Below are 21,326 nucleotides of genomic sequence, written 5' to 3'. Positions count from 1 at the left end.
TGCCTACTCTTTCTTTTCATGCCCAGTTTTGCTACATTTTTACATCACAGAACGTCAGTGTAGCTGTGTTCAGTTTATTTCATTTTATAAGCAAGGAGAAACAAGAAAGAAAATTTTTGAAATAAAATGCCCTTAACCAAGTCTAAGATGAAGGCAAACACTTGAGACCTATGAGGGTTTTCTTAAATTTTAAAGAACATAACTTTATATCTCAGTGAATAAAAGAAATTCGCTGAACAAAAATCTTAATTCCTTGAGTTAATCTGACCAAACCTGCTGAGGATGATGAATATCAAGTTTAGAGATGGGTTCTTAAATGTTATGCATGTAAAAATTCCAAAAAATTCAGATTTTTAAAATGCACTCCAATAATGTGATCAGGTCTTGTTTTACAAAGAGTAAAACCTACATTAGATTTTTACTCAGAATTTTAAAAATCTTCAATAATTTTCTAATCCAGGAAGTTTCTCTCATCATTAACAACAATTATTCATAAATACTGTTTAAGGAAAATGGGCTACCGTGTTTAAATTATATATTATATTTCCCATCCACAAGCTTTATGTAGGTAGAACTTATAAAGAGTTTTAATAATAGATAATATATTGATAAAGTAATGCAGCACAGAGTTAAAGACATATCAAAAATTTGCCATGCAGGAGTAGCATTAATCAAACTACCCTATACATTAAAGCAGAAGAGTGTAATGTATTTCTACACTCAAGAACAAATGATATATGAATTTTCTTAAATCAATGTTTTATTCATATATACCATGTTTTGTTTTTTGAGACGAAGTCTCACTCTGTGATTCAGACTTCCTTGAACTCATTCTGTAACCCAAGCTGACCTGGAGTTACTGGCAATCCTCCTTCCTTAGCCTCCCAAGTGCTGGGATTACAGGAGTACGCCAACAGATCTAGAGTTCATGTGTCTTATAAGAGGCAGATGAATGTTTTTAGACACCTGAGGAGGGGTACATTCCTGTGTGCCTAAAAATATATAATCACCACTGCTCAAAAATAAATACTCAGTATCACTTAATAGTGCTATACTTAACAAATCCTGTCAAAATGATTAATTTAAGCAATTTTCTGTTTTCTCTTCCTTATTTCCCTTATTATCCCCTTTGTATTAGTTTAGGTCTCTCTCTCTCTCTCTCTCTCTCTCTCTCTCTCTCTCTCCACAGACACACACACACACACACACACACACACACACACACACACACACAAAATCTGGTACAATGATCCTCAGTTGATTCATCATCCCACATGAACTGTTATCGTTCTCTAACATCAAGTAATTCCACCCATTATTTTTCTACTCAATTGGCAGAGTAACAACTGTAAAAATGTATATTTATCACATTTAAAATGCTAAGACTAGTAATTTAATGTATATATGTCAGCCACTTCCCAACACATGAATAGATGTATTTTAAACATCTTTCAACATTTTTAAAATACACATTAATTAGAATGCTAGAATATGTAAGAGGTAAAAGGAAGGAAAGATGAATGAAGGATGTGACCTGATGAACTAATTTGACAGCTGAGTGGATACATTATGTACAAATATTTATTTCTTTTACTTTATTAACAACCATTTAAAAGTTTGGAAACAGATTTAGTCAAATTTTGTATATCATTTTTATATATCATAGATATTATTTATAGATATTTAACTATACAACCCAGATATCATTTTTAATAAGTAAAAATAATTATAGGGGCTGGGGATTTAGCTCAGTGGCGTAAGAGCCTGCCTTGCAAGCAGGCAGTCATAAGTTCGATCCCTGGTACCGATGAAAAGGAAAAGGACAAAAAAATTATATTTTAATTATGGAAAGATAAAGCCAGAAATAATTAAAAAATACTAAGCATGTTAAAATAAAGCACCAAAACTACCATAAGAACTAATGGAATATGGTTATGAAAAATATTTCAGAATGAGAATCAAAAAGAGGAAGAAAAAACTAAATAAAATAAGTGAGAGCACAATTTACGCACATATCTTGTCTTCTAATACTATTCTTCTGTAAAGAGACCTAGAATTTTTTGGATAAGTTGACCATAAAAGGAAGAGGGCCTGACATGTATGAGATGAGATTAGAAAAATGTATAATATTAAAAAGGAGAAAAGTATTAAATTATCAACATACTCACACACCAAAGAGGGTATCTAGTATTTTAAATGACTCATAGAAATCAACCAAAAGAGCCTAAAATATCTACATGGAATTTCTAAGCAATAAAACAAATACATTAATATTGAATTATAATAATAAATATGAAATAAGCATGTATGAGTCCTTATATGTATAAACATATATTTGAAAAACATAAATAGGAAAGGACAAATAAACTCTACAGAAATCTTCAACATAGATTAACTGTCTAATCTACCCTCAGAGATATAGAACAACTCTTTACTGTTTATGTGAGCAGTGATTATTTTTATAAGGAGAAAAATATAAGCAAGGCTAGCATTAAATTTACAGGAAACAAATTGGACAAACAGGTGATCGAGGTGGATGTCTACATGGATGAGTTCACATGAAAGCCTACAGTATTTATAAGAACTTGTATACAACCTCTGTAATACATTATGGAAGTTCCTTGAACAATAAAATTAGAAATGTGTTTCAGCCCAGCTATTCCCTACCTAGGTATCTTTCTGAAATATTTAAAATCATCATATTACAATGATGTATGCATACCTATATTTATATAAGGACAAAACATAATAAGTAAAACTTAGAAGAGCTCTAAATGGCTATGAACAGAAGCATGCATAAAGAAAATGTGTTATTTACACACAGGAGGTACTACGTTGACATAAAGAAGGATAAACCAGTCAATTTTAGGAAAAAAAGATGTATCTTCAGACCATAATATCAAGTGAAATCAATCAGACCCGCAAGCTTAAAGTTTGCATTATCTCTCTTATACGAGAAAACTGAAGTGGACATAAATCAAAGTATAAGATAATAGGAAGTAGGGACATAGATCTTTCCCAGATAGGGAGAGGGTGTGCATAATTCCCCTCAAAGAGTGTAATCACTATGTGCTATAAATGTGCACTATTAAAATTTAAAAATAAGAGAAGTTAGGAGAATGGTGTTTTAGCTGTATGATCTTCCAAGGAAAAATGACCCCAGTATGATCGTGAGAAACTCCTGAAAGAACATTCACAAGTTGCCTGACATTTTATTATACAATTGTCAACGTCATTTTAAACAAAAATTTAATTAACTGTCATACCCAAGCAGAGCCCAGGAAGGCAAAGTAACTGTAGTTACAAAATGGAATCCTGTATAGAAAAAAGACCTTAAGTAAAAACTACAGAATTCTGCAAAAATTATGGACTTGGTTTATTATACATATGTCTATACTGATTTGAGAATTATGACAAATATATTACATTAATTAAGACATTAGTTACAATGGATTTTCCACAATACAGATTGTGCAGTACATAAGAATCCTGAATATCATTGTAATTTTTCTGAGCTGTCAAATATTTCTAATGTAAGTATTTATTAAATAGAAAAGAACATGAAATGAATGCTTTTACACATAATCTTAGTGTGTGTTTCCAGAACAAGGCTAAAGAAATGTAGTTTTTAAAGTACTTCAAAAGCACCAAAATATTGTATCAAAGGATTATTACAATGTGAAATTTCAATGAAAAGTAACATAAAAATAAAATTAAAAATCCCCTCCACAGACACTAATTTAATTTCTAACAGAGGTTGAGTGCTTTCTTATAGGGACAGGTCATAAATATTTAGATTTTTGTGTATTGAAGAACTGTCACTTTGCTTTATATTTGTAGAACAAAATTAATCATACACAATACAGATCAAGTAGATCTGGCTGGCTTCCACTAAATATCATTTTAAAAATGTCTGATATATCTTCAAAGTATAACCCAGACACACATACAAAAGCAATGCTTAAAATTATTATAAATGTTTAATCATGTAATGTAAAATTAATAAGATAAAATTCATCAAATAAAAATATAAATGTTTTACCTTATGTGTGAAAAATTTGCAAGTTTCTAAGTAATGAAACAAAGATAAATGAAAGAATAATTTATATTTGATCAAATAAAAATTGTTCCTCTTTGTCTTTTGTTCATATTACTATAAATAACTATTCAGGGTTGGTGCTTAAAGCTATAAATAAGAACTTTCAGTAGCTATGGCTACTGAAAGCAAAGACCAATATTTCTAGTAGTGAAATATGATTAAAAATTCTTAATAGTAACGCATTCTTTGTTTCACTGAGCATTTTGTGATTTTGTTCATTTTAAATAAATTTATGTGTATTCATACCTACTATTCCAGTGGTCTTTAAACTTTAGTAATTTTTAAATCTCCAGTTAAAATGTATATTTTTGGTTCTCCTACCTTGAAACATACCAAATATGCTGCAAACATGCATTGGAATATTTGGCATTTGAAACAGTGTTAGGACAGGTATGATAGTACATTCCTTTAGTAGTAGCAGAGTGCAGGCAGAGGCTAGAGGGTCACAAATGCAAGTTTAGCCTGAAAAGTTTGGCAACTTGGTAAAATTTTTATCTCAAAAATTCCTTTCAAAGACCATAACCCATTTTTGTCATAAAGGTCCATAAACATAACGTGTCAAAGTCACATTAAATCTTTATAGTATTTCTATTGATGAATTATTAATTTTCATTTTATGTTTATTATATCAAACAAATTCTTAACAGGAAAAATCACAAAAATAAAGTATTTCATTTTAAATGTTTAATGAGTGTTTATAAAAAAGCATCATGATTTTCAATATACATTGATTTTTGTTGCACGAAGTCTTAATAAACCCACCAAAAATAAATTCCTATATGAACTACAATGAAAATACAAATGGTGCTACAAAAAAAAAATATTTACTTCAATGATCATGCCTAGGGCCGTCTTCATGCATGAGAATAGCACCTTCCATGGACACATATCACTTACACTGACAGCATATGTGTTTTGGTTTCCTTACGTTTTTTTGTAGGACATACTTGATATTTTTCTGGTCTTGCTATTTTGTCAGGAGTTTCTTATTATGTTATACAATGTATTGATAACAGAAACATAAAATATCAATAATGCATTACATTCTTAATAGGTATTTCATATTAAGGAAAATTTACATTTTTATATCTTCTGTGTATTTACTTACAAAAACCTAAGAGATAACATCAAATTAAAAACTGATGTGAGCTGCAATGTAAACACAAACCAAAGTCTACTACAGAAAGAATCTTGACTTCTGCTGTCACAGCCAACGCTGTCTTCACACATGACAGTAGCATTCTCCATGCATACATCTCGCCTTCACTCACAGCACATATGCCAGGCTTCTATTTTCTTAGATAACAGGCCATTTTTGTACCCCCCTTCTCTTCTTGCTCTGTCTTGAGCTTCCAAGTGTATTTTACAATATCCCTTTAACAGAGAAATAAGCAATCAATCAAGTAACATACCAAATGTGTATTGAGTGATTGGAATAGGCATCAGCACTTTCACACCAGCTGTTTAATTGCCCACAAACTTAAGAGATAAAGACAGGAATAAAAACCTATGTGAACTGCAAAGAGAATATCAGTAGAACTCCACAAAAATATAATCATTGCTTCAACTGCTGCAACCAAGGAGGTGTTCACATATGAAAATAGCATGCTCCATACGTAATTACCACTTACACATATTTTGTTTTACTTTCTTTCTTGTAGTACACAGTTGAAATCTTTTTGGTGCTCCTGTTCTCATAGTAGCTTTGGGAGATACTTTACCTGTCTAATCACCTGTCAGCTGACCTGTGTGATCCACAAAGTTTTAGTGTGGTTCTCTAAGCAGAAACATTTTGTTTTTCCTCTGCTATCAATGACCTCTTATGAGTTCCAATCTCTGCTCGTAGAAAATTTCATCATGGTGTTTTGCTCATGTTATTTTCTATGTAAAACATCAAATTATGCAGTGCAGATTTAGGATTGAATAAAACACAGTCACTGGACAATGCTTTATATCAAGTGAAATCATAGCTGATGAGTAACTCACCAGCACCATGCACTCCATCTTTGGTTTTGTTAAAGAAAGTTTCCATTGCAGACTTCTGTTTTATTGAGATTTTTCTATCAATATTTCCATCATGATGCAGTGTTGACATCAGTTTGTTTTGCTTTTTGATATATAAGGGCAATATAAATTATTCTGAAATCCAAAGATTGTACTATACAAATCTCTGTTTGAAATTGAAACATTTCACTTGATATTTCTGCTTGATATTTCTGTTCTTGGGTACAATTCCTGTGCTGGTCAACTTGCGATCTGTTAGCAAATGTTACATCAAACTGGAAATTGATAAAGCAATTGTGCAGTGTCACATTCTTATTAGTTTGGGAGATAGAAGTAACAAGTCTGTTTACATCACTATTCCATTTGTTACTATTCAAATAAGGACATTATGGTTGTGGATAAATTTCTAAATTGAAAACATAAGTGTTTGCATCTAAAGATACATAAAATTTTATGCCTCATTTTGACCTTTTATTTTTCTATAAGTCATTTACATTCCTGTAATTGCCATGATAAATTCCTACTAAGTATAGCAGTTGACCTAGTGAGGTGTTATAGTAAATACATTTTTTAATATGGCTATTCGTGTATACAAAATATTTTACTTGTAGTTCAGCCTTTCTTTCTGTATTTCCCAACATCTTGTAGCATTTCATTTGTTACAATCCCCAAAACTGAGTGGCAGTGTTGGTATTTTGTCTAATACTTTTTGCTTCTGGCAATATCCTCTATTTTCAGGTCTAGTTCTAAAACTGGTTCATTCCTCTTAACTGCATGTCCATTTCACAACATTTTGACTGCCAAATATGGACACACATTTTTCTTTCCTTTGTCATCTTTGTCACCTGAAACAAATCTGCATTCTCTGTATATGTATCATTTGATTCTCACTACAGTTCACTGCTACGGGACTTTGGTTCACATAGTCAAGTCAAAGTCATCATTACAGTCACTTTCCTCACCATTATCATTATCATCATCACCATCTACCCCAACCCATTTGTTATGAAAGCAAGTATTTTATCACAATGGATCATCCTTATCATGCATGTATGCATTGTCTGATAATTTACTTTTGACCTCCAAACCTTGCAAATCTGGTTTTTCATGTGCCATAGTACTAATTGAGCTACTCCTACCAAAAAATCAAAAATAAACTTTTAAAAACAAAAACCTTAGAGTGGTGTGGGTGTGTTACACCAGCTGTGATGTTCAGTTAAACATACATCAGACCTCATAGTTGGAACACACTGTCCATGAATATCCTAGTTTGACACTTTTGCACACATAGAAATGTTGTGCCTTTCATCATACCAAATGAGTAAACACAAAGATTGCTTTCTGCATTTTTCAGGCAAAAATACTGAGAGGCACTGCTGCGTAATTTTGTGTTAAAGTCAAACTGTCTCAATGGAAAATTGAGACACTGTTTTGTGGAACCCAGAGTTATGCATTTTGGTTAAATTCCTGGGACATAAAGTCCCTGAGTTCAAACTACAGCCTTTCCAAAAAAAAAAAAAAAAAAAAAAAGTTGGCATATGACATATTTGATTTGCAGAAATATCTAATAGACTATTAAGTTTTATGAGTTGGTATAAAAATGCATTCAGTCTGTTCTTTGTTATAACGTATATGCATCCATGTATATGTAATATTAAAAATCAGGTCTGTTAGTATTCTACATAAGTTACATTTGCATACATTCATTTCTATATCATTGTACATATATTAATGATTTGAAAAATAAAATTGTAACTGTGGCATATTGTAAAAAACTTATACAAAACGTTTTTTTAAAAAAAAAACTTTAAAAATAAAATTGTATTGTGATACCATAAAAAACAAACTTTTTTCAATAGAAAATTTGGAAAGTGAGTTTATTATCAGTGTGCAAAATGGTTCATACATTCATAGGATTAATTGATTCTTACTACTTAGATAATTATATTTATTTTCTGTTTTTTATAATCATGCATGTGAAAGTTTAAGATTTAAGAAGTAAATCAGCATTCTAAAAAGTAATACAATTTTTAGTAAATGCATGAACTACTAGTGAGTATAACTATTACTTGCTCTTTATTTCTACATAATTTTGCATAATTGTACAAAGTGTTCTACTGTGATCCATTTTGCTATCATTGGAAAAATGCTGTGTCTTTATTGAAATATTAAAAACATTATGAAAATATGTTTCCATATTTGCACATACATATGTATGTGTGTGCATGTGTATACCCATTTTATGGAAAAAATAAAATTTCTTTAAAAATAATAGAAATCCAATAGCTCTATACTGTGTATTGTTAAACTTAGCTACTCAGTGCACAAGATATGAGCATAAATTTCTCCAAACAACATTACCACAAAACTTTCTTTTCAATGCACTAAAAGAAACTAGTTTTATAAGTATCTTGAATGTCATTTCTTTATAATTCTTCTTCTTCTTTTTTTTTTTTTTGTACCGGGAATCAAACACATGACCTTATGCTTACCAGGCAAGCTCTTGAGCCACTGAGTTAAATCCTCATCCTATAACACATTTTTAGAATTTACACTGCTGTGTCAAATATCTAAGAATGAATCCAATAAAGATTCTTTTTTCTTTTGAAATGAAGAGCCTTAGTATACTTCAGAAATCAATTGTTCAGAGGATAGCAGCTAAGTTTTGATTTTTAAAATAATAGTCTATAAATTAATAGCCAAAACTTGCAAACAACTATACTTTGGATAGAGGAATGATTTTTAGAATGGGGCCCTTTCCTAAGCAGAATAGCACATGAAGTTTGGTGACTTAATAGGCAGACATTTAAGGATACCAGGTAATATTTCTGAAAGACAAAAGAGTTCTTTGGATAAGAAAAACACAAAAGGAGAAAATAATATGTATTACATGTAATTTTGCCCGGTTTTCTGTATGTAAATTTATATAAAAATAGGAGCTTAATAGAATGGTGAACTCTACAATATTGGGAAGTTAATGGTATACACCAAAAAAAAAAAATTATGATAATTTTAGGCTTGTTTCCCAAGTCTATTTGGCTCAGTTAACTTAGGCTAATATAACAAAGTACCAAATGACTAAACAGCTGAAACTACAAACATTTCCTTCTTATAATTTTAAAGAATCAGAAGACCAATTTCAAGGTACAGACATGTTCAATGTTTATTGAGAGCCACCTGTTACCGGGAGTTAATATGGTTTTCCGACCATAGTTGATCATCAAAGAGGGAAAAGAGAGAGAGAGAGAGAGAGAGAGAGAGAGAGAGAGAGAGAGAGAGAGAGAGAGAGAGGTCTCTTCTTATTTCTTTTTTTTATTTAAAGAAAAGGAAACAAAAAAAATACATGGAGATTAAAAAAAGGGTAGAAATAATACAAAATTACAGACAAACGGTAAGAAATTGCTGGTTAATAAGTTACACATTGTCATCTTAGAAATAGCTATTCAGGTTATAGAATTACAACTATTTGTAAGAAACTAGAGACAGTGAGATAATGAAGATCTCCAGTGGACTTGCTTTGAAATCTGTATTTCTTTACATTGTTTTTTTTTAAATGTTCTGTTCTGTTTTGATATGTTTAATCTTACCCTCTTTGAGATGTAAAACAAATGTGTAGGACTGATAATCATATTACTGAGCTTTTGTTCGATCATAGAGCAAAATGGTTTGTAGGGTCACTTTTTGAATGTCATTCTAAATACTTTAATTCTTATTTCTGCACTAAGACTTCAAGAGTCACTGGCCTTGTTATCTGCATCTAATCCTATTTCCTTCCAGAAAGCCCTTCATAAAGATACTACCATCTGGCAGATGAGGGCTTCAAATATGATTTTTTGAAGCATACAAATATTCAGTCATTGCCACCACCAGAGACTTCCACAAACACCTGTACCTCTACCACTGACTGACACATTTAGTTATGCAACCATAATATTGTATTTGAATCATGCTTTTTAAAAACTGAGTTTAGAGTACAGCAAAAGATTTAGCAAGTATTTTTCACAACCACTAACATGCCTAGTGTGAACATATATAGGTACAGAAATGCTTTCGTTTACCAGTTACATATATAGCACTCTCATTTCCATAGAACTTTATTTATTTCTTTAGTTTATATCCTCATATGTAGGTAGACTTCAAAGTAGTACTGCTTAGCAATGTTGCTATCTGGTAAATTAATTGTAATATGTAAAATCCAGGAGAATTTATTAAACATTTCATCAAATTCTGCTCCTTTGAGAGATGGTTGGGGAAAAGAGGTGGACAGAACCAGGAGAAGAAATAAGATTTCTGCAGCCCTTTCTTACTTTCCCTTCCTTTCTCTCCACGAATCAATCACAGATACATCTCATTATCTGGTGTAATTTACATTTTAAAGCAATATACTACCAGAACTTCTTTTCCTTTGGGACACATTCACACGTTTCAATGTTTTTACCTATTTCCACCAGACACATGGGCTGTTTGTCAATTCACTATTGATGGAAAGATGCTAGTTTATTGTCCTATTGTGACTAAACAAAAATAAGTAAATCAATTTATCTCAAATTAGTTTATATTGATGGCAAATTAACATGCTCAGCAGTATCTGTTAAGGAAAGAAGTAACACTTGGGAAGCAGCGATGTTTTCCTGCTTGTGAGCTTCCACAGTTTGCATGGGATCTAATTATTTCTTCCTGACCCAATATCACATTACTCAATATCTGCAATTTCTCCACGATTGAGTTCAACTCTTGTGTGTATTCAGAAATTTTCACAAATGACACTGATCAGTGTGAGTCATCAGAGGCAGAGGTAGTCCTCACCTACTGAGAACACAGGGCCCTTACGTTTCTGGTGCTTTTGTCTTGTACACTTCATTATTTCTTTCCCCAAGGAGATTAGAAACTGAAGGAAGCCAATAGCCACTTCATCTAAGAAGAAAGTAGCTAATCATACCACTCTCAATTATTTTACATATTTCTAAATTTGCATTATTTTAGACATCAATCATCTGTTAAGGAAAATTAATTGATTGCTTAATCAGTACCATCTCTAAAAAATTCGTGTTTATATTCTAATTTATTGCTGTAAAACAATGAAAAGAGTGCATATATGTGCTTTATGATAATATTAAAATAAATATAAAATTATCAGAACATGTGGATAGTAAAGAATAAATAGAGTCATTTATTTTCTAAGACATTTTGCATACTCACTCTTACGGATAGACTATGATCAATCTGTCTTGGTCAGCAAATGTAAAAATGTGTTTTTTTTAATACCTGAAATGCTATCATTCTAGTGCAAGCACTGTCTCGCAGCAGGTTGGGTCTTTGGAAAAATGGAAGGAAGATTAATAACTGTAGATTGTCTTAAGTGTAATTAAAGGCCTTAGAACTCTCAAAATGCAATAGCAAAAGAGTTGGTTATCCCATTGGGCTTTATGACAAATGCATCCATTTGACCAAGTGGATGCCTTGCATGGAGTGATAATGAGAGAATCGATATTCTATGGTGGCCCAGTGTAGTAAGTGAAAAATTACTTCCCTTTGTATTCTGTTCATGGTCTCTTAGGACCATACTCATGAGCAGATGGATTTTGCTGCTGCAGTTTTAGTGATACCTGAGAAGTAGCAAGACTGTACTCCTAATTAGAGGAGATTATTTTTCCCTAGAATTAACTTTGAAGAAAATAAGAAAGATTGCTTCTAAAAGACAGCTACAAAGAGTACATATTTTAACTGAGAGAGGTTCTCTTTTATCTTTAGTTCTTCTTATATATTTAGTTTGTGATAGATTAAATTCATACCTGAAAAAGATAATATTTTGATTCTGGTGCACACTTAGGGACCGCTAACTCATTATCTTCACATTTATCAGTTTTCCTCTGTAGATCTCAGTTGCATTGAGCTTCATACAGAAGTTTGGTCAATTATTCTTAAAAGCGTATTAAGAAAGAAAGCAAGTAGGAAGGATAGTTTTTTTTTTCCCCTCCCAGTATCCATTCAAAGTGTGACACTCTAATTTTCTACCACATCTGAATATTACCTTGCAAGGGAGGCACAGAAAAGATAAAATCTAGCAGAGAGATATTTCTGTGACATTCAGCATTAGTAAAATACACTCTGACCTATCCATCCCATTCCCTTATTCAGTCTTAGGCACTATAGTACATACTTTTGGTGTTCTAGCCAGACAGTCTACAGTCAGGGTCTACCAGCCATAAACATTGTTTACTAGCATCCCACAGTTACATCTTTCTTCTGAGAATCAGAGAATTGCTCTTAGATGATAAAAGTCAATTCATACTAATATGGATGGAAAACAATGTTCTTATTCTATGAAGAAAAATTAGTTTACAATTCTGTACCATTTTTCCCTCTTTGTTCTCCATCAAATGTAATATTAAAAATTCTCTTTAAACTTGAGATGAAAATATTGCCTGTTCTTCATTTATTTATAGAACATCAAAATTCAGGAAGCTGTATTTAAAATATTTCAAGATCCTGTCTTCATGGAGCACACAGTTTACTAGAGAAAGTTATTTCATCCATGTTCAGTATTATCAGTTCGAAAATCACACTTAGCCAACACCTAGGAAGCAGGTGAGAAGTGAAAATGTCAGTGTTGCAGGATGGTGTTTCTAATACACTCTGGACCATTCAAACAACACTCTGTGGGGGAACAGAAGAGAATTGCAGTGAAGAAGAGGAAGAAGTCCAACAGACAGAGGAAAAGAAACAAATTAGTAAAGGAAATAGAGGAACCAAGTCGTTTTTAAAAGAATATAGCAGATTAATTTGGAAAAAAATATTTTCACGATCACAATTTGAAACATTGGAGGGACTTTGAGGGAGAAATTGATTATAGTTTAAGCTCGAATGGCCAAAACAATAAAAACAATTGGTAGAATTGGAAACCCTTTAAAATACAAAATCAGAATGATTTAATGGAGAATATGTTTTGGAAATTGAGGAAGATGGGACTGTCAAATGATTTCAGGTTGCAACATGTAAAACACAATTGACAATTATCTTATAAGGCAGTTGAATAGAAGGCATAGTTGGGAATCACGCTAAGGTTGAAGGCTATGAAGCAGGCATTGGGTGTGAATCATCTTAGCAGTCTTTGAGCTATGAAAGTACAATTATTGCATTGTAAATAGGATCAACAGGAGCAGAGAGAATAGTCTGAGAATAGATATATGAAATATGGCTGTAAAAATGATATTAAAATCCAAAACTTCTTGATGCATATGTGATAATTAAAGACTCAATCATGGATGAAATAAATTTGGGTGGGGCTCATATGAGAAGGAAACAAATTCTAAATCTGCATCAAAGAATGGAAGGCAAAATGTGAAATAGAAAGTGAAAAAATGTGAAGTAACATAAAATGGGTCAAAAACTTTTTAAGAAAAAATAATAAATTATGCTCCAGTGAAACTGTCTGGAACATGATGAATGAGTTTGGTATTTCTAGGTGTAGGTACGTAGACAAACAGAGAAACCTTTATTCACAGTCAACTTAACAGTAAAGTGAGGTTAAGATATGAGCCTAGCAAAACAGATGATCTTTGGGAAAAAATAATTAGAGAATTGAAAGCTTGATTGAATAAGCAAATAGGTCAATGGAGAATGTTTTGTTTCTTCAATGATCATAAAATTCAGAGAAGAACAAAATGTTAAAAAGCAAACATTTATTCATATCACAATAACTGAGAAGTCAGGTAGAGGTGTGACACAGAGCACAAGGACTTGTCTGTCATAAGAAGACATCCCCTGGGATAATGAGGATCAAAGAGGAGAAGATGCATGGAGATGAGAATGCAATGTTGTAGTTACAGTCTGACATGTTTTATTTTCCCTGAAATTTGGCCTCCAGTGTAATTATAGAAAGTATGAAGTAGAAGATTGGAGATACCTGATGAAATTCTGAAAGGTGTGTTGGGGAGAATATTGATTTTAATGAAAGAGGAATATTTTCTGAGCAATGCTCCTCTCATGGCTATTTAAATTGAGAGAAGTTCATTCTTTTCTTTTCTTTCTTTCTTTCTTTCTTTCTTTCTTTCTTTATTTATTTATTTATTTTTATCTTTCTGAGACAAGATCTCTCTATGCAGTTCAGGCTGACCTTGAGCTCACTTTGTAGCCCAGGCTGGTCTGGAATTTGCAATGATCCACTTGCCTCAGCCTCCAACGTGCTTGAAATACAGGAGTGCACCATCATGCCTGGCTCAGAAGTTCATTCTAAATGAGGTCAAGTGAAACAAGATTTCAAATTGTGGGTAGATGTCCTATACAGACCCCCAACACAACACGGAGGATGGCAAGGACTATTGTGGAATGAAAGGCAGTTGTCTCCGCTGAAGAAAGGAACTGATATCTCACATTCTTTTCCTCCTGAGTGAAAGTCTTTGATACTATTTTTTAATGTTTTAAAAATTTTATTTAATGAGAAGAAGGGAAAAAAGCAGAAAAAGGGTAAAAGTTATACAGAATTTCAGAAAAAAATAAAAAGTAGGAAATCACTAGTTAATAGATTACATATTGTCATCTTAGAAATAGTTGTTTAAGTTACAAAATTAAAGCATAAAAAGTGGACATTCAAACAGCGACACTGAAAACAGTTCTGTTCAATGATCCAAAAAAAAAAAAAAACCTCAGTAATATGATTATCTACATTATACACTTAAATATATATGCAGTTATATCCTTTAGAATACTTTCTTTTCCTCTATTTTTTACCATGACAATGACAAATACACATTTTGGGTTTTATTACTCCCACAATTCTTATTACTTTTTTTGAAGAGAATAAAACCAAATGTGACATAACAGAACAGAGTCAGTCAAATCAAAAGGATAGACATAATACAGTAATACATAATGTAAAAACAGAATTCAAGATCATCAACAATGGTTACCATAATGCCTCTTGCTATCTTAAAATGAATTGCCTATATCATCAGTTGTAATAAAATTGAACAAAACAGTAAAGAACAAAACCAATAAAAACAAAACATTGGAGACATTACAGGTCTTTAAAAGAAGGTAATAGTCAATCAGAATGGGAGCCATAATGAGTCTTATTGTCTTCACAGTTGTTGCCTATACTTTCGAACATGGTACTATCAAGCAAAACAGAATAGAGGAAAATCAGTCAAAACAAGATGGTGAGAGTAATACAGCGTTTCAAATCAAGTTAATAGAAAATCAAAGTGGGTTACTATAATATATTCTGCTATTTTTTATTCTTCCCTTAATTAAAAGGATAAAATAAAAAAAATAATAAAAAAGGAGATTGAGATAAAAGAGAGCATAACAACAAAACAGTGCAGGTCAAAACATAACCATTTAAGCAAAACAGTGTTTCACCAAAAGATGATCCCGACATAAAAGTAGTTACCATAGTGTCTCTTTCCTTGAAATCTTTGAGTATAACTTCATATACTGTAGCATCAAACGTATCAAGACAATGTAAAATTGTTCATGGGAATGACAGTATTACAGGTATTTAGAATCAACTAACAGAAAATGAAAAATGGTTGCTGTATAATATCCTTGTCTATAAAAGTTTTTGTTTATATTACCACATAATATAAAATCCAATAAGATACAACACGTTGAAACCGATGGAGACAGAAGAACAAAAGCTTGGTAGGACTTCAAAACAAGATGATATTAAATCAGCACTAGCTATTATGCATGTCTTGTTTTCTCCAAAATAGCTGCTCCTACCAACTAACCTTCTCTGCCTCATTTCTGTTGAGCTCATTTTCTGTCATTAGTTGTCAGTTTGTCTTCTTCATTTCCCTTTCTGCTCCATTCATTGTGGCCTCCCTGCCACTTTTCTGGAATCTTGGTATTTTTCTTTTTTAGAATATCCTACAGTATTCTCTGTAGAGTTGAACTGGAAGTTGCAAATTCCCCTAGTTCCTCTTTATCCTGGAAGCACCCCTTTTTTATGTTCTTCCATTGCACCATCTGTTTTTTCTTGGGCAATGCTTAGCATTTCTCTGACTATTCTACTCATATATTGATTTATTTCATTTAATACTTCACCTTTGAACTTGTCTATGAGGCTCCGGAGATATTGCTTTGTGTCTATTGGTGCCATGCCTGATATTGCATGTTTTCTGTCTTCATTCTCCTTTGCATTTACCTTTCCTGGATCAGTGTTCTCCGGACTGGGGGCTGAGGAAACTTTCTTGTTGTTCCCTCTTCCCATACTTTTTGTTCCTTCCATACAAGCATATATATGAGGCCCAGTTTTTTTGTTTTTGGGTTTTTTTTCTTTGTCGGTTACAGTTTGTTTGAATCTGTTGACTAGGTGTTCCCCCCCACTGCAGTGTACTAGGGAGACACAGACCTGGGCAGCCTCTGCTGGCCTCACCCCTCCAGGTCAACCTACTGAAGGCTTCACTGCTAGGGTGCACCACCAGCACTGGGACCAGGTTTGGGCTAGCCTACTGGATCTTAGTCCATGGCGTCACTCAGGTCAACACTCCCCACCACTCTCGCTTGAAAGGGGAATATGCGATCTAAGTCACTGCAGCGTCCTGTTCTGGCTAGTCTGCCTGGTCCCAGAATGTCCTCTGTTGGAGCCTCCTAGTCTATGGAAGAGTCCCCGTTCCTCTCACTCACCATAGGTTGATGCAGAGCTCCCTGCCAGTCCCGATCTCAACTCTGTTCTTTGGTTCTTGCTCTCAGAGCTTTTGCACATCTCTCTCCCTGCTGTGTCAATTCAGACGCAGCAGAGGCAAGAAATTCAAATTGCGGCTTCCAGTGGCACGGGTTTCAGCTTCCACACTGAGATTTTATCTGTTCCTGTTATAGCACCAGGATTGCATTTCCAGTTGTTTCTCTCAGCTTAGTTGGTTCCTGGGTTGGCAGAATATATCTCCCCTTGCTTAGGACTCCTCACACCGCATTATTCCTGGATTGTAACCTAGGTATCTCAGAGAGCCTCCGTAGCTGCTGCTATCTGTCGGCCATGTTCTCACAGAAGTCCTGTGATATTATTTTGAAGTAACTTTTCTGTGTGACCCCTTGTTTCTTATATTACCACCACTACCCTCATTGTATAATTGAACAACTTCAGAGACTTCCTAATGACTCTGTACTATAAATGGATTCACTCCAAGATTTTCTTCATACTATGGCAAGTATTGCAGTTATAAAGTATATGAAAAATCTTAATATTTATTTCCTGAAACTTTTACTTGATTTTTTCTTACATTTAACAAAATTTATAGAACCACTGCTCTGATCTTTAAGTCAATCATGTTTTCCTCACACTTCTTATATTAGTTTTACACCTTTTTTTTTTTTTTTAGAATGCACATTTTTAGCTCCCAGATTAAGCTAAATATTTTTCATGGGTCTTGGTTTTCAGACATAATATTTTGAATATCTCTAATTACCTAGTACTTTTCTCATTCTGTTTCATAAATTTTAGAGATGACTCACAACCATCCATTTGATTATCAATTTTATAATGGTGCCTCAAGTCAATAGCACCATATTGTTTGCCAAGGTTGTCTGCTTCTCTCTCCGTAGGCTTCATTAATATGAATCTCAACACCAATCTTTTTTATGCTTTCCTCAATTACTACTGCATGTATTCAAAGGAGTCACAAAATATTGTATCTCTGAGCTCTTTGTATGTGCAAGCAAGCAAGTTACAAAATAAGTCCTCTTACTTAAATTGGAAAAGTATGTTTCTCTGATAATTTCTAAAAGAATATTTTGTCATCATTTTGCCATTTCCAATGTTATATTTTACTCTATTGTCTAAAAATGATTTTCATTTTGAAAGAATGAAGACAAGAGTAATCATTGAATTGCCATTTTTTTTCTAACTACAGTACACCAAGGATTCAATGTAATGCCATTTAAAATGAATGTAAATACTGAATGTAATAAACATGGGAAGAGAGTATTTAGAGGTAGGAATGGAGGAGGGAAGAGGATTGACAACAGAAACAAACTCTATTAAATATAGCCACCAACTTCCTAAAATGAATGGAAATTTCTTGTACTACAAGAGTGTACTAATAAGTTTGAAAAAAATCTGAGTAAGCACTACAGCAAATTCTTACGTTTTAACTCCTTGAGTAAATAAGAAAAAGAATAAACAATATCTTTCTTGTTTAGCAAATAAAGTCACAATTATTTGGCTTTTCAAAATTCAAGAAGACAATAGAAATGTTAAGAAAGCAACAAATCATATAATCATGTTTTGCAAAAAGAATTAGAAATACATCTTTTAGTGTTACTTCTGGGAAAAATTTTTGAGGTGATAGAGCGCAACATTTTTGTTCCTTTTCATTTAGAAAATGAGAACAAAAGCTACGCTGTATTAAAGATTACGTGCAGAGGTGATAAGAATTTTAATTGTTGCAGCCTTTGCTGAATGGCCTAAATTTCTCCATGGATTGTACAACTTGATATTTTTCATATTGACTGATGTTTCAGCTTATGTCTAGAGGTCCCTCTAAAGCCTAACTCAGCCATAGGGTAGGCTTTTCATAGGTGACTGGATCTAGAGTTGTGCTGGGATCAAGGGTGTGTGAATACTAAATGAGTCCACTGATTGACTCTGGAATGGTTCTTGTTAGGTTTAAGAATGCGAGTGCTGCATTTGCCCTACAGCAGGTAGACTACATATCTCATGGGCAGAAAGAGGGCTAATTTACTCTTGCTTGCTTGCTGGGTACTATTTCTCCTGTGTGATACCCCTCTGCAATGCCATCATGATTGAGAGCTAACTGACTATGAACTGATACCTCTACAAACTGTGAGCCAAATAAACCTTTCCTCCTTAACTTGTAGATATTGGGTATTTTGTCTCACCACAGATAAAAATAAATATCACAATTGGGTAAACTAAATTTTCAGTAAGTCTCTTCTTTTTTCACTTTATTTAGTATCCAAATTTGATTCAGAAACAGTAAGCAGCATAAGCATCATTTCTCAAATGTATACATATATATTATTCTCAAATATATACATATATGTTATTCTCAAATATATACATATATGTTATTCTCAATATATATATATATATATATATATATATATATATATATATATATATAACAAAAGACACTGCCAAGATAAAGAGGAATATTGGTCCTCCTTATCTAGGTAGTGTCTTGTTCATCTTCTTTAGTGGTGGGTATAATTTTTATGTATGGAAAAAGAGATGGCCCACAAACAAATTCTGCACAGTGAGTGCTTAGAAGATGTACATAGTGTTGGGTTTGACTTTTAGAATTTGTGTTTTTCTTTTCTATGATATTGAGTTAATAACCTAATGTTGGAGAGAAGTAAAAAAATATATCAATAGTATTTTAGCCTGGTGAGAAGCATATCTGTTTCATTTGAGAAATATCATCTACACTCAAAGTATTTAGCTTAATATACTTCATTTTAGTATATAAATATATATTATTTTCTCTGCATGTATCACTAAATCAAATGTATACAAAAAGGCTAACTCCAATATTTTCATATATTTGTGCTTCTTTTAGTAATTTAGACATCTCTTTTAACCAGATGAATTGCATACTTTAATTGGTGATAGATGAATACACTTTTATTCATACTTGATTTTGAATGAATAGATTTATACTTACTGCACAAGAAGTGAACATTGCTAATCATGCAGAACTTTTAATCTGTAGGATTTATGTCAATTGCAAATTGCCCTTATTAAACTATAAGGATTACATTACCTACCTGCTTGCTTTGAAATATTAGGAGAAACAGCACCTTATTGAAAAATATACTGTCCAATCAAGTAAATTTAGTCCATTTTAGATTAAATGCATTCATATAAATGTTAGAAAATGAGCTATTTGTTTTGTTTATATTGCTTATTTTCTGACTCATGAAATAATGCTTGTCGTCAGGACAAGTTCACATATTTTTAAACTCAGTAGAGATTCAGGTTATATCTGTGTTTATTTCTTCCAGTTGAGATGGTAAATTTTGATGCTGCATTGGTCACTGAGAATTTTGTGTTGTGACAAGCAAGTCATCATGTGCTCAAATATTACCGAAATTAGAGGGATGGTTTATGATTGTAAGGAGTGGTAATTAATTAAGTTAAGCAGAATAAATGACATGAGATATGAACAGGGACACATATAAATCATATTTATAAACATAACTATTAATGCTAATTGTACACAATGAGAAAACAAATATATAAAAATGTTACTTTAAAATATTTTTTATTAAACTGAGATAACAGTCTAATAAACTGGTACAACAGTTTTAAAAAACAATAGTAAAAGAATATGCTGTTCCACTCTTTAATTAAAATTTCTTAAACTCAGTGTACCAGAGATATGTATTCTTTTTGAATTATAGGTTGTGAATAATTCAGCTTTATCACTTTTTATCAAAAGAAGGAAAAGAATGAATACATATTTATATACTCAAGATAGTAAAGATAATAATACTACAAATTGCTTATAGTTCTTTGATGAAAATAGTTTGTGCTTATATTGTTTGATCAATTTGTCATGTGTATATCTTGTAATCTGAGCAACTACTTGAAGATAACAATATGAAATATATTAAGCATTGTTAATTTCCTGTTATATTATTATGAAATTCTGGAGCATTGATTTTACTGTTTTTTCTCTTTAAAATAAAAAGTTGCAAGCTGACAGAGTTTCCACATATGTAAAATTCTTAATAATCTTTGCTTAAGAAATCTATTGATTTTCAGGGGTTTGTCAATTTCTTCACCAGTGTAAATAATAGCCTTATTCTTACCCAAGATAATTTCAAATATGGACATGACAGCATGCACTATTGTAGTCTGTCACAGTTCAATTACAACTACAGGTTTATCAGCTACATTATTAAAACTGTAGAAATTATGTCTTGAGATGATCAATTTTGCTCTGAGTCTTCATAAAAATGTAATTATCAAAATATCAATTGCTAGTATTTTATCTTCCTTTAAATTATTCTTAACTCTGTGATTTGCAGGAATATTTCTCAATGATGTCATTCACTGAAAAGTTCATTGCATTTATTAATAAAACAGAAATAAATGTCTTTAAACTCACTGAGTATTTTTCAAATCTTCTGATGAGTATGCTAAACTATTACCAATTTTTTCCTATTTTAATTATTTTTACCAATATATTTGATTGTTTATTAAACTTTATTTTTCTTTTTTAAAACAACTTCCCTGCTCATGGCATGTTTTCTGCAT

The sequence above is a fragment of the Cavia porcellus genome, unplaced genomic scaffold (genome assembly GCF_034190915.1).
Source record: "Cavia porcellus strain 051 isolate PalLab524CR breed Dunkin Hartley unplaced genomic scaffold, mCavPor4.1 scaffold_18, whole genome shotgun sequence".
NCBI classification, from domain to species: domain Eukaryota; kingdom Metazoa; phylum Chordata; class Mammalia; order Rodentia; family Caviidae; genus Cavia; species Cavia porcellus.
This window is presented reverse-complemented; position numbering follows the sequence as displayed.